Source organism: Mustela erminea, chromosome 9, assembly GCF_009829155.1.
Source record: "Mustela erminea isolate mMusErm1 chromosome 9, mMusErm1.Pri, whole genome shotgun sequence".
Lineage (NCBI taxonomy): Eukaryota > Metazoa > Chordata > Mammalia > Carnivora > Mustelidae > Mustela > Mustela erminea.
In genome coordinates, this window is record NC_045622.1 from 14,184,886 (window position 1) to 14,197,388 (window position 12,503).

Consider the following 12,503-nt stretch of genomic DNA (forward strand, 5'->3'; position numbering starts at 1 on the left):
AGCTGCCTCAAAGCAATCCAAGGTGTCTGTGGACACCCACTTGGTTTCCTTCTGGGCCGTGCCCTGTATCCTCCTCCTCTGAACACCTAGAGCTTCTTCACTGAGTTGGGACAAAGAGAATCTACCATATCTTTCGAGGACACCTGAGGACAGGGAGGGGAAGAAATAAGGTCCAGGTCTGAAGTGCAACTCGGAGAATCTTCCTTCTCTGATTCCTGGCGAAGATGCTGCAGCTGCCAAAAGACCAACACAAAAATGACAGGGGAGGGAAGGAAAAGGAAGGGAAGCTTTCTGTCCAAGGGGAACAGAGGTGGTGGGCTGAGGTCCCACACGTGGTGGTCTCCTGACTCCCTGCCTGAGCACTTCCCATGACACTCCCCTGAAAAGGCTGGCAAAACTCTAGCCCCAGAGCTGGGGTAGCTGAGGGTCAGGAAGGGGAAAGGCTTGCCGGCTATTCTGTAACTTAGCCAGGACCAAAGTGCCAGCTTCCCCCATCCCCATCCAAGGAAGCACCTAGAAGCCGAGCCTGTGTGCAGAGAAGCTCCATCTTGCTGGGCTCTCAGGAGAGAAGAGGAAGCAGTCCCCACCTGCCTTCCTGGCTGTGAGCCACTTGTTGGTGGCACCAAGAGACCTGGGTGTCTCCTGAGGCATTGACACAGCAGGAGGCAGTTTCTGGGGCCATTAACTAGAGCACAAACTACAGAATCAGAAGGTCAAATGGCCAGCTTCCTTTTGAGCTCCCTTAAGAGACTTTGCTCTTCCTGAGACTTCATTTTCTTCCTCTGTAAAATGGAAACATTATCCATGCCAACCCTGTGCACACATACAGTTGGCAGAAAGACTGGGCTAACAATGTGAGAACAGCCCCCATACAAATGCAAGGACATGGGACTCGAGAGGAATCCACTCCAGGAAAGGACCTGTGGCAAGGCCAACACAGAGCTTCACCAGCCAGGGAAGGAGGCAGGGCAGGAGGGCACACTGTGCAGGGGGCCAGGCCTGAGGCCCCCGAGGCAAGGTAGCGGCATGGCCCAGATCCCAGGTAGGAACAGGGAACTTCTGGCCCCTAAGCTAGCCATTAAGCCACCTGTGCCTAATAACCCAGTCACTCCCTCTCATGAGGCTGGGACAAGCCTAGCTCCCAGCCCTGGGGAGCAGTGAAACAACTCATGCCCAGGCCCGGCCCTCCCTTCTCTTACCCCTCCCTGCCTCCTCTCACCCCTGCCGGCCCCGCCCTGGACAGACGCTGATCTTGCACGGTTGCTACCTCATAGCAGTGGCTCTCTCTTGAGAATTGGGCATGACTGGGTGGGCCCAAAGAAAGCAGGAGCTGAGGAAGGCCCTGGGCAGAGGTCTGAGCCTAAGCTCTGTCCCCAAGGAGAATAGTTCCCTTGTGATCTCGGCTGCAGCTGAGCCCCAGAGGGAAGCCTCTGGGGAAGGGAAGCCCAGAGGGAAGCCTCCCTATCCTGGTTTTGACTCCTTACTGCACATGATGCCCCAAATATACCAGAAGCCACCAGAGCAGAGTGTTAAACACCTGAGGTCAGTTCTGGCCCAGATGCTCCCAAGGAAGAAGGTCCTCCTTACCCTCTCCCCCTTTCCTTGCCCGCTGGTTCAGCCCAAGGGGGCTGCTAGGCTTGGCTGGGTTCAGGAACATGGCAGGTCTAGCACGCCCACCTGTGGCAGTGGGGGTTCTGGGAGCACGGACAGGCCCACCTCAGACAGAGTCAGCAGCCCACTGGGCTTTGGAAAGATCCTAGAAGGCAAGATAGGCAAGGAAGGGCTAGGTCCCTGCCTGCTCCCCTTATCCCCTCACTATCTGGGCAAGGGGCTTGATGCTGTGACCCCCAAAGTAGTTCCATCCACCTAACCATTGAGTCAGCCCCTATAACTGTCCAGCAACCAGGCAGGAAGGGGGGCAAAGGGGGGCAAAGGGGCACATTGCCTACTTTCTGCCCTGTAGCTTCCCAAAATCCAGAAGGAGGATAGTTCCTTAAGCAAAGGATGGTGAGAGAATGTGGCAAGTCTAATGCCAGGGAGGACTGCAAGATACCCCTAAAGCAGAGAAGGCAGGGAATTCTCTCAAGGGCAGTCAGGAAGCTATCCCAGAAGAAAGAGGACTTTGCACTGGACCTTGAAGGATGAGCAGGCTCTCTCTGGGCAGAGATGGCAGGAAGGGTATCCCAGGCAGAGGGACAGCATTGAACAGTAAGAGTGACAGTGTGGGGGACTGGGAGGCACTGTGGCTGGAGCGGCGAGCACCAGTGGCAGAGAGGAACACAGCTGAGGGCTGGATCCCCCAGGGCAGTCACACAGGCCCCGACATCCAGCTTGGGTTCAGGGTCCCCGCCAAGCCACAGAGCTCAGTGGGGCCTGGACAGTGTCCAAGGGAAGGTGTTCCAGCGGTTGCCGGAGTCTCACACTCCAGGTGGAACCATGTCCAGAAGTTGGTACAGGCCACCCTTCCCTGCCAGACAAGAGCAGCAAGCATCTAGCTCCATCCATTCATTCATCCCACAGCATGGGCCACAGGCCTCCTCTGTGCTGGCTCTAGCCTCACAGGGAAGAGAAAGCAGATGCGAGTCCTGCCCTCATGGAGTTCAGAGTCCAGAGGGGTGGAGGGCAGGAAGGGACAGTCACACAAACTCACGATTAACTACTGACACACGTGGTGTGATGAAACACACCAGGAGTTGTGAGAGCTGGGGCAGGGACATGGCCTTGTCAGGGATCAGGGGAGCCTGGGCTGCACAGCAGCCCAGAGGGTGGGGAGAAGGGCCTGTTCTGGACAGAGTGAACAGCAGATGTGAATGTGGAAGTACATCCCCCAGACCCCCTTCCACCTCCCAGGGCCCCTCCCCTGCAGCCTTTGGAGAGAGCCCAGGCCCAGCTCCTGACAGGGAGTAGTGTCTAGAACTCAGGTCTCCTCCATGGCCCTGGCCTCTCTCCCTCCAGCCTTCCTGGTGTATGGCTGTGAAGGCGAGCAGTCGCGGGCAGCAACCACCCTGCACGCCCTAGCCTGGCTCTTTGACACAGCCTAAGAGCATCTAAGGAGCTGATTCCAAGGGCGGGGGCAGGGGTAGGGATGTAGTAAGGGGGACGATGGGGAAAGAGACAAAAACAGGACTCAGGAACCCTGGAAAAACGTTCCAGCCTGGGAAGGCAAGAGACACATGCTCTTAGGCCTGAGAATCTGCATTTCAGATTTCCCAGCAGTTCCCCCAGCCTTCCCTATTGACCAGATGAAAACATCTACTCAGTAAAACCCCTCAAATTCCCACGAGCCGTTCCCCAAGACAGTGAACCCCACCCCACAACCTAAACTGCATTTGTCTGCTACAGTTCTGTCTAAATCTGTTGCTGCCAGATGGTGAGCTCCTCAAGGACTGGGTCTTGTCCACCTGTTGGCCCTAAACCTAGCACAGGGCCTGGCACACAGCAAGCACAGGATAAATATTTGTGAGCAAACAACAAATAAATGATGAAAGACTGAATTCCCACAACCAGCTGATTTATCTGACACTGATAACAGAGTTAGCCAAGTCCAATTGGAAAAGATCCCAAATTCTAGCAGAGTTGTTACCAAGGTGGGGTGAGAGAGGGATAAGCCTGAGCCTGCCTGAAAGCCCCAGGGAGGAGAGAGAGAGACTGAGCAGAACAAATGTGGCAATCCCCCCGGTACGTGCTTCCCTCCACCTCCCAGCCTACAACTCTGACAATCACAACTGCAGCAGAGAAATTGGTAAACAGGGCTCAAAACCAAAACAGGGCTCAAAACAGAGCTCAAAACAGGGCTCAACACCCCTTCCCTACCACTCCCTCCCGAAGCAGCTGCCAGTTCCCCGGCATAATCCACATTCAACCAGAAACTCTCCTAGGGTAGCGGGTGAATGGAACGCTTGAGGAAGAGGGCAAGAGACAGGTGGCACGTGCCCAGCATATCAGCAGTCTCCCATCACAACATGTCCTGGCCAAGCCCACCATAGCTCCAGGCATTTCCTGTGATCTCAATTTCCTCCTTTATAATATACGTTCACTCATTCAGCATGTGTTCCTTAAGCATAAACTGCATGCTAGGCATTGGGAAGAGGCCTGAAGATTCAGAGAATAATATGCACAATCAGAGCTCTCAGTTCCATGTACTCCCAGACGGAACAGAGCTTCCCCCACCCCACGCAGGGAAGGCCACTTGCTGCCCCACGGATGTCCACACAGAGAGGGTAATGCAGCTGAGGTCACCCCTCCTCACCTCCGTCCCTTTCCCACCCTGACACTGGGGCCTCCATTCCTATTTTGGATCCCCAGGGAGGCAGGCACAGCCAGGCTGTTGGAAGCATCTCTCCTGGTGGGTACAACTCCCCAGTGGTCTAAAGAGAATGACAACAGCAACATCTTGTCCCTACCTGAATGCAGCAAATGCAGCATTTTGCAGCTTGAGAAGCACATTCACAACCAGAATCTCCCTGAATCTTATACCAACTCCTGGAGACATCATGCTCCTCATTCTACAGATGAGGAAATCCCATGACTCAAGAGGTTGAGGACTTGAAAGGATCATTCTGCCAAGAGTCAAGACAGGAGCTCTAAGCTCTGGGACTTCAGTATCAAGTGCCCAGAGTTTCCATTATGCCCTCCTCCTCCACCAAGATGTGACCCCATAGACCTCAACTGGAAACTAGACCTTGAAACTGAACTTGCATTAGTAACTATAGAACCATCTCCCTACATAGAAGCTGATCCACTTTATAATATAAAGTGTGCGTTGAATGAAGACTGTACAGCTGACACAGCCAAGTGGAGGAAAGATGATGTCCTTTCTTCCAAGAGACTTCATCCCTCACTAGCCTACCAAAGGTCATGAGGAGGAAGTGAACACACAGACAAGAAAAACCAGTGGGCAGAATTAACTTAGACTTTCTCAAGAAGACGAAGGAAGTTTCATACCCAGGGCTGCTTAGGGAAACAACCCAAGTTGCCATGAGATCATTAAGGATAGAAAATTGATTTAGAAGGAGGAAATAATAACTAAACGAGGCCTAGGACTAGTCTCCTCTGTGGGAGGGGACAACAGACGCTCCAGGCTAACAACAAACAAGCTCTTCCAAGTCACAGACCCTCAGGAAAGGACCTTAGAGGTCTTCTCAAAGGAGTCGGTATTTTCCCCAAAACTGTTTTAGCCTCATAGCCCACTGACCATTGAAACCTAACATAGAACACCCATGTGGAAAAGAGCTTGGGACCCCCACCCACTCCTGTCCTGCTTCCATCCTCTTGTAGCAACCTCAAAGGTCTCCACCAAGTCCCCTGGGATGCCAGAAGGGATACCCCTTCTCTGGCCTTGTCCTGGTCTATCAGGGACAGCTACACTGTCCAGTTCTACTCACACACCTTCTGTTGCTTAGATGATCTTCCCTAACTGAGAAAGAGAAAGAGAGAAAGACAGACAGATAGACAGACAAGTCTTTCTGTAATGTCCCCTACTGATCCTGAGCAACCCTTTGGCTGCATCCTTGAGATGCCCCTACCCATTTTAAAGGACCACATTTGTACTACCAAAGGTCTTTGCTTCTCTGGCCTGTAGCCTCCTCCACTTGTTCACAGAGAGGTTGCAGAGGTCAGGTGACATCATCTCAGGACCCCTAACTGCCCTGGTCCCTCTCAGCCCAGAGCGCTCCAGGGCCCAATTCCCTCCTGAGGACAGGGCCCTGGCCCCAGGAAATCACACCAACAGCCATCTGTGCAATGCCTGGTAAGCATGTGCAAGGCTCTCTGCCAGGCTCTTCCCACAGATAAGAAAGGATTTGTGAGTTTGTGCTATGCCAAGCACTTACTAGGTTCTATGGTAATAGTTACTAATTACTAGTAAGAAATAGTAACATATATGCTTCATGGGCACAAGGCCTTTGTCTTTTTCACTCACTGCTGTATAACCAAGCCCCAGAACAGGGCTTCACCAAATGGATTAGATAGTCTTATTATTGTTGTTGTTTTTATTATTGGCATTAGGGCATTCTTACTGTATACCAGGCAATGTGCTAGAGGATATGCATATTCTGGTCTCATTAAGAAGACTTGGAATCAATCAATCGTATCTCTCTCTCTCTCTCTCTCTCTCTCTCTCTCTCACACACACACACACACACACACACATACATACCACACAGGAAATAGAGGCTCCCAGCCGTTGAACACCTGGCCTGAGGCCTGTGCTCCGTCCACAGCCTCCTCTAGCCAACCGCAGCCCAGAGAGGAAGCCCTCATGTGGCCTCACGGAGTTATTGGGTGGGCAGGAAAGTGGCACAAGGGAGCATCAGTGATGTCACTGAACAGCACTAGGTGCAGAGGAGCCGCTGGGCACGGTGGCAGCACTTCTTAAGAGATCCCGAGTTTGGAGTTCAGATGAGAGACCCAGGAGTCACTGAGGACGTTTGCCAGGAGATGGCAGCTCTTCACTATGATAGCCAAGCTGGGCCCCCAGAGGCTGCTTCCCCGGGAGCATCCGGAGCAAGTGAGAACACTCAGTCCTGCCCCTGAACAACACTGCCAGGCACACCCGCCTCAAACACCGTCTGCTGTTCTGCTCCCTAGCCCTCCGGGGTAACTGGAACTGAGGGCACGATTGTTTGAATGTTCAGGTCCTCAACTCCTCCGTACGCCAAGCCCTGAGTCAGATACACCATGTGTGTCATCTAGATCATCCATACTCACAACCACAGGAGGCAGATCACACTCTACCCATTTTACAGATGACAAAACTAAGTCACTTACCTAGAAACATATGGCTCATAAGGGGCAGAGCAGAATTCAGGCCAGAGCTCCTAACACACAGCTCAGAAGGAACAGGGATGGGGCCACCCTTGTCTGAGCAGCACAGCTGAGACCCCTTGAACTGTGAAAACCATCTGAGGGGGACCATGAACAAATCTGTAAAACCAGGAGAGAACCACACAGGGCTCCTGTGGCCTTGAAAAAGCACGTGGTTACTGGCAGCTGGAGCCCCTCCCAGAACCTTTCTCACTCTCCAGTTTTATCATGAACTTGTCACACCCCCTTCCAAAGGCAGAAACATCTCAGGGTCCCAGAGATGCCCAGTGATTTGCCCAAATCACTGTCTCAGCAGGTATACTAGAGTTCCACTTTAGAACGCCAGAGCCCTCTTCCCTCCACACCATTTCCCTCAAAGTGTAAAGGACAGATCAGAAAAACAAGCAGAAGAGAGCATGATTTTTCGAAGGCAGAACAAACTAGGATTCTTTCATAAACATCAGGCCATGCCTTGGGTGGAAGCTCTTTCATTCAGGTAAATTGCAGCATTTAGAGAACACTCCCCTCTCCCCAAGCTTTAAGATCCAGCAGCCCCTCCTAAAAGCAAACCCCGGAGAGTGCCTGTCAGGCAAACCCCTGCAGGTCACCTTTGGTCCAAGGGGCCTGACTCCCGATGGCTCTCTCGTGTCCCCTTCAGCCACTGCCCACATGCCACCCTCAGCTGTGCAAAAGAGATGGGGGACACGTCTTCCTTTCCAACAGACACTCCTGGGAGGGAGGGGGCTTCACCGACCCCTACCCCAGAGCAGAAAGTTGAGAGAAGTAGAATTGTGGAGAACTCAGGCTGCAGAGAACGGTCTTCCTTCCCCTGGGCACCAAGAGAAGGACATCTGAGGGCTTTGTACGAGTTACTGGTAACAGCAGCATTACCCGGAGGCAAGTTCAGCTCAACCCCACCGCCACGCACCAATACCTCACTCCTGCCCTTCACCTGGGCTCGCCGTGTGACCTGGAGAGAGAAAGCACGGCGACTCTGTGCCTCAGCTTCCCCTTTTGTGGAACAGGAATAGTTACACCCACACCCCCTCCCACGGTTCTACCTGGAGTGGGGAACTGTGCCTAGACACAAAACCTGACCCTTAGCGGAGGGCAACCCACCAGCAGGCTGATAGGGGGACAGTGGCAGGCCACCTGACTGGCTGCCCCAGGCCCTGCCCTGGAGCCACTGTGCACTACAATGGGGGTTGAGGTGTTCAGCTCAAACTGCCAACAAGTCAGCACCTCTGTGGCTCAGAAGGTTTCGAGGTCAGTCCTGAAGGAAAACGCGCTGCTAGGACGCCTTGCGCCTTGCCGCAGAGGCCCCGGCATGTGAGAGCTGGGACACCCACCTGTGCATGGCCTGGGCAGGGGAATGTGTCTGGAGACAGGCTACTCGTTCAGAGGACCCCTGAGAGCCAGCATGATGTGCCATTTCCAAGATCTTTCCATGTACTCAGGGCCAGGCCCATTTCAGGGAAACTCCTACCTGTCCCTCTGCTGACTCACAACCACCATGCCCTCACAGCCCCTCTCCTCGCCTTACCTGTCATGGCTGAAGCACCCAAGACAGGAGGCACCTGCCCCAGCCTGGTAAAGGCATCCAACTGTCCTGCCCGCCCCTGCAGGTCGAGAGCGCACAGCCACCTGCTGTTGGGTCGGAGTGGAGTGCAGGGTCAGGGTCAGGGTCAGAGAGCAGTGAGAGGCCCCTTCAGAGCCGCCCCTAAGCACCTGAGCCTGCCAGCGGCCCAGCCCTGCTCTGAGCACCGACTAGGAGCAGCCTCTGGGTCTCCTGGATCATCAAAGAACTTCCCCACCCACTCCCCTGGGTTTCCCCCGTGCTGTGTCCCTAGCCTAGGTAACCTAGCTGCCACCTGCCAGGGCCACAAAGGACTTGTTTGTCCCATCACCCAGCAACAGCAGCATTTCTGCCTCTAGGTTTTCCCTGAGGGACCATGGGAATCCCCCATAGGAGCCCAAAACTGCCACACACCAGAGCAGAGCCAGAAAGCCCCTTTCCTGCGAGCCTCCGCTTTTCTCCCTTCCTTGGCACCCCAGTCATCCGAGCTCTGCCCCGAGTTCTTTCCAGAACAAGGAAGCTCAGAGACAGCAGTGCAGAGAGGAAGAGAAAAATAAGACCCAGGGGCAGGCAGCTTGGAAAGGAAAGCAGACAAAGGAACTGGCCAGGCTTTCTGTTCCAGTGGCCTCTGTGAGCTACCACGTCTTCTTTGCCTCATTACGAGCCTGGTGGAGCACCTGCCTGTTTCAACACATGGTTATAAACCTGCTTTACCATCTCTGAGAGTTTCCAATTACCCTAGGGACCCCGAAATTCAGAAAGGTTGAGGCGTGTGCCCAGAGGCACCAACCAAGTCAAAAGACAAGGCAATATGAGAACTTATACTCCCGAGGCTGGTTCTTTGTGTCTTCTCTGCAGCAAATTAATGCTCATCCTCATTTTAAAATAAGAGCTGCCCAGGGCCTGGGTTCATCCCCCATGAGCTAGCTCTATACCCAACCAGGATTCTCCAAAATCTGAAATACCAGGACCTGAGGGTAAATAAACAGAGGAGGAAGAAGAGCTGAAGAGGAAGGAGGGATGCTAATAACAGTGAAGGCCCTGCTGGGCCCAGGACAGCCACAAGCCCTTCCCCAGACAGACTCTGGGAGGGTGTGCTTACCCTTGCTGATGGAAGACTTGGCAGAGCTAAGAACCAGGCAGAGATGGGTTTGCCTGCGGATCTGGGGATGCTGGGGGTAATCTCTGTATATCAATGGGGAGGGTACTGGAAGGGAATGAAAACAATAGTCCACAGAGTCCAAAACCCTCACTCCCAAGAGTTCCTAACTTGCTCTAAGGCCACTAAATCTACAGGAGGCTTGGTCTTCTCTTCTAGAAAATGGGGATAATTTCTCTGGGTAGTTCTGAAGATTAAATGGGACAACATTTGTGCAAAATATTGTAAGCTCTGTACTCATCCCCAAATGCAGTAGTTAATTGTTCAGCCTCTACACATGAGTCTCAGATTAATGTCTTTCTGTGACCAGCAACTGAATGAAAAGCAGGGAAAGATAATTCTCTAAGTGAGACCAGCCATCACTAGGTGATTTTTAGCCTTCTAACACCTACCTTCTAACTTCCTCCTCCAGCTGGGCCCTTCTGGGCTCTGGGGGCCTAGCATTTCTGTCCTCCTATTGTAATCCAGGAGCTTCCTTCCCAGATGAACCCCTAGGTCAGACAGGAGTTGGGCTGGGCCCATGAGTCAGGGCCCCACAGCTTGACTGAATCAACACAGCAGACAGGCCTGACCCAGCCAGCAACCCAACAACACAGGAAAGCCTGGTGCCTTGGCTGGGCCTGGGCTAGGCTTGGGCTGTGGCAGCTGTGGCCAGGGGCAGAGTTCAAGTTGGGGATACACTGAGACACCTCCAACAAAACAGGAGGCACACAGTGGGTGTTTCGTGGTCTCTCAAGTGCCTTCCCTCCACAACTCTAGGGCTAAGAATTTCCCTGGTCTAGGAAACTAGGAAGTTGCCTGGAATGGTCCCCAGAGACCCTTTGCCTCCCATGATCATGGCATGAACTCACCCAGGGATGGGGGATGGGCCAGGTTCCTGAACATTATCTGGTAAGATTCTTACCTCATCTCTCAGCCCCATCTCTCCCCACTCCCAGCCCTGACTCGGGATGAATTCTGGGCTGAAAGGCAACACAGCTGCTATGCATTTCCGTCCCCACCCTGCTCAGGAAGGTAACTGATACGAATATTCCCCAGTCCCTGCTCATAAACCTCAATGTACCCACCCTCCCTGCCCATGACCCTGGAGGCTTGTGACCTTCCACAGCTCCTCTTCCCAGAAGTTTGGCAACCCATCATGTCTAATCTCACTGTGTTGGAGATATTTGTCAGAAAGGCGTCAAGAAAGCCAAGGAGCAAGCCACTTGACGGAAGAACTCAGGCAACATGAGAGTCAGAGTAGAGCACGGGAGGATGGGGGACAGGAGCTTGACTCCTTGGACCCCTCAGCACAGCCAGGAGACTGCTTTTTTTTCTCTTTGAATCTCAGGGGCACACTACTGGATGAATCATAATCCTGGATTTATGACATTTTCCTCTGTTGGCCCATGCAGAGCCCCCTTGTATCTCTCTAGCTGGGGCTTTAACAATGTAGTCAGCCTTCCTATTTCACCACCCCAAACAAGCGCTGCCTCTAACCAGGCGATCTCCTGCCCTCCCACCCACACCCCACAGCCCCAGTCCTACTGAGGGTGTGGGCAAGTCTCTCAGGTTTAGGAATTCAACAAATATTGATTCTACATCTTTGCCAGGCCAGGAAATGTGCTAGAAGCCCCCTGGAAAATAAGCCTCAACTTAAACCCCATGTTTATCATTTCCTAGTTCCTTATGGAAAAAATTCTGTGTTACATGTAATCTTCCAGAGATTTGCTTTTTACTTTAATGTTAAATTACTAATGTCATCCATGGGATTTTGTGGTGCCATAGCTCATTTGTTTTGACTGCAGCATAATATTCCAATGTGTGGAATAAAAAACCCTAATATTCCAATGTGTGAATGAATGTACGAGTCAGCCTGGGACTGAGCCCTGAAACCAAGACATTTTCCTTAATTCTTTCACTCAACAAATATTAAATACCTACTCTGGGGACACCTGGGTGGCTCAGTCAGTTAAGCGTCTGACTTCAGCTCAGGTCATAATCTCAGGGTCCTGGGATCGAGCCCTGCACCGGGCTCTGTGCTCAGCGGGGAGCCTGCTTCTCCCTCTCCCTTGCTGCTCCCCCCAACTCATGCTCATGTTCTCTCTCTCTCTCTCTTTCTCTCTCTCTCTCTCAATCAAATAAAATCTTTTTTAAAATAAATAAATACCCACTCTGGGCCAGGTCTTGTAGGAGACACCAGGGATGATGAATTACCAATTTGTCAAAGTCTCTGTCATTGTAGCTTGTAGTTTTGATGCAGTTTATTTTCTCTGTTTTCAAAAAGGTGTGGGATGTTTTCTGTGTAAGCCCTATTCAGTGGATCACAATCAAAAACATATTAGCTAAAGGGGTACTGAGGTCACTCCTGTTCACAGATGAGGAATCAAGAAAGTGCGGGCTGTAAGCCTCTTTTGTTCCCTCTGTGTCTCAGTCTCCAGCATCACGCCAGGCCCATCAAAAGCATACAGTCAATATTTGTTGAATTAATAATAAACAAGAGACTTGCCCTACCTACCTCAACTAATGCAGGCATGTGAGCACAAGCAGACTCAGCGAGAAAGAATGAATTGCTGGGAAAGGGCCACTCAGTGGCTGTTCCTGACACCCCTCCAACCTGCCCCTCTCGCAGCCTTTGCCCCTCAGCAAATACCCTCCTACCTGCTCCCTGAAACCCAAGAGCATCCAGTCAGTTGGTGAGCCCTGCTGCTTAGACCTTCCAAGCATGGATATCTTTCCCCACCACCAGCCTCCTTCTCCTTCCTCCTGTCCTTGCTGGTCTTTATTCTGTCCCTCCAACACCAGGTTTTCTCCTCCCCCCCTGGCATTCAGATCTCAGCCCACAGGCCAAGATCTAACCACCCTGGCCCCTTCCCTAAGCCTCCAGCTCTAAGTATCCACCAGGCACTGGCTCCCATCGCCGCTTCGCTCTACATGGCACTCATCGCTCCAGCTTTATCTGCTCACACCTTTCCCTCCTTCCCC

At 52.6% G+C, this 12,503-nt stretch overlaps 2 protein-coding genes across 2 annotated transcripts in view; one reads left to right on the forward strand and one right to left on the reverse strand.

The window, feature by feature from the left end:
- SMIM35 (small integral membrane protein 35) overlaps positions 1-12,503 on the reverse strand; it is a 101,785-nt gene that overhangs the window by 54,305 nt on the left and 34,977 nt on the right. The gene's annotated exons all lie outside the window — the stretch shown is intronic.
- Positions 1-12,503, forward strand: part of TMPRSS4 (transmembrane serine protease 4) — a 34,018-nt gene that overhangs the window by 644 nt on the left and 20,871 nt on the right. The window lies entirely within an intron of this gene.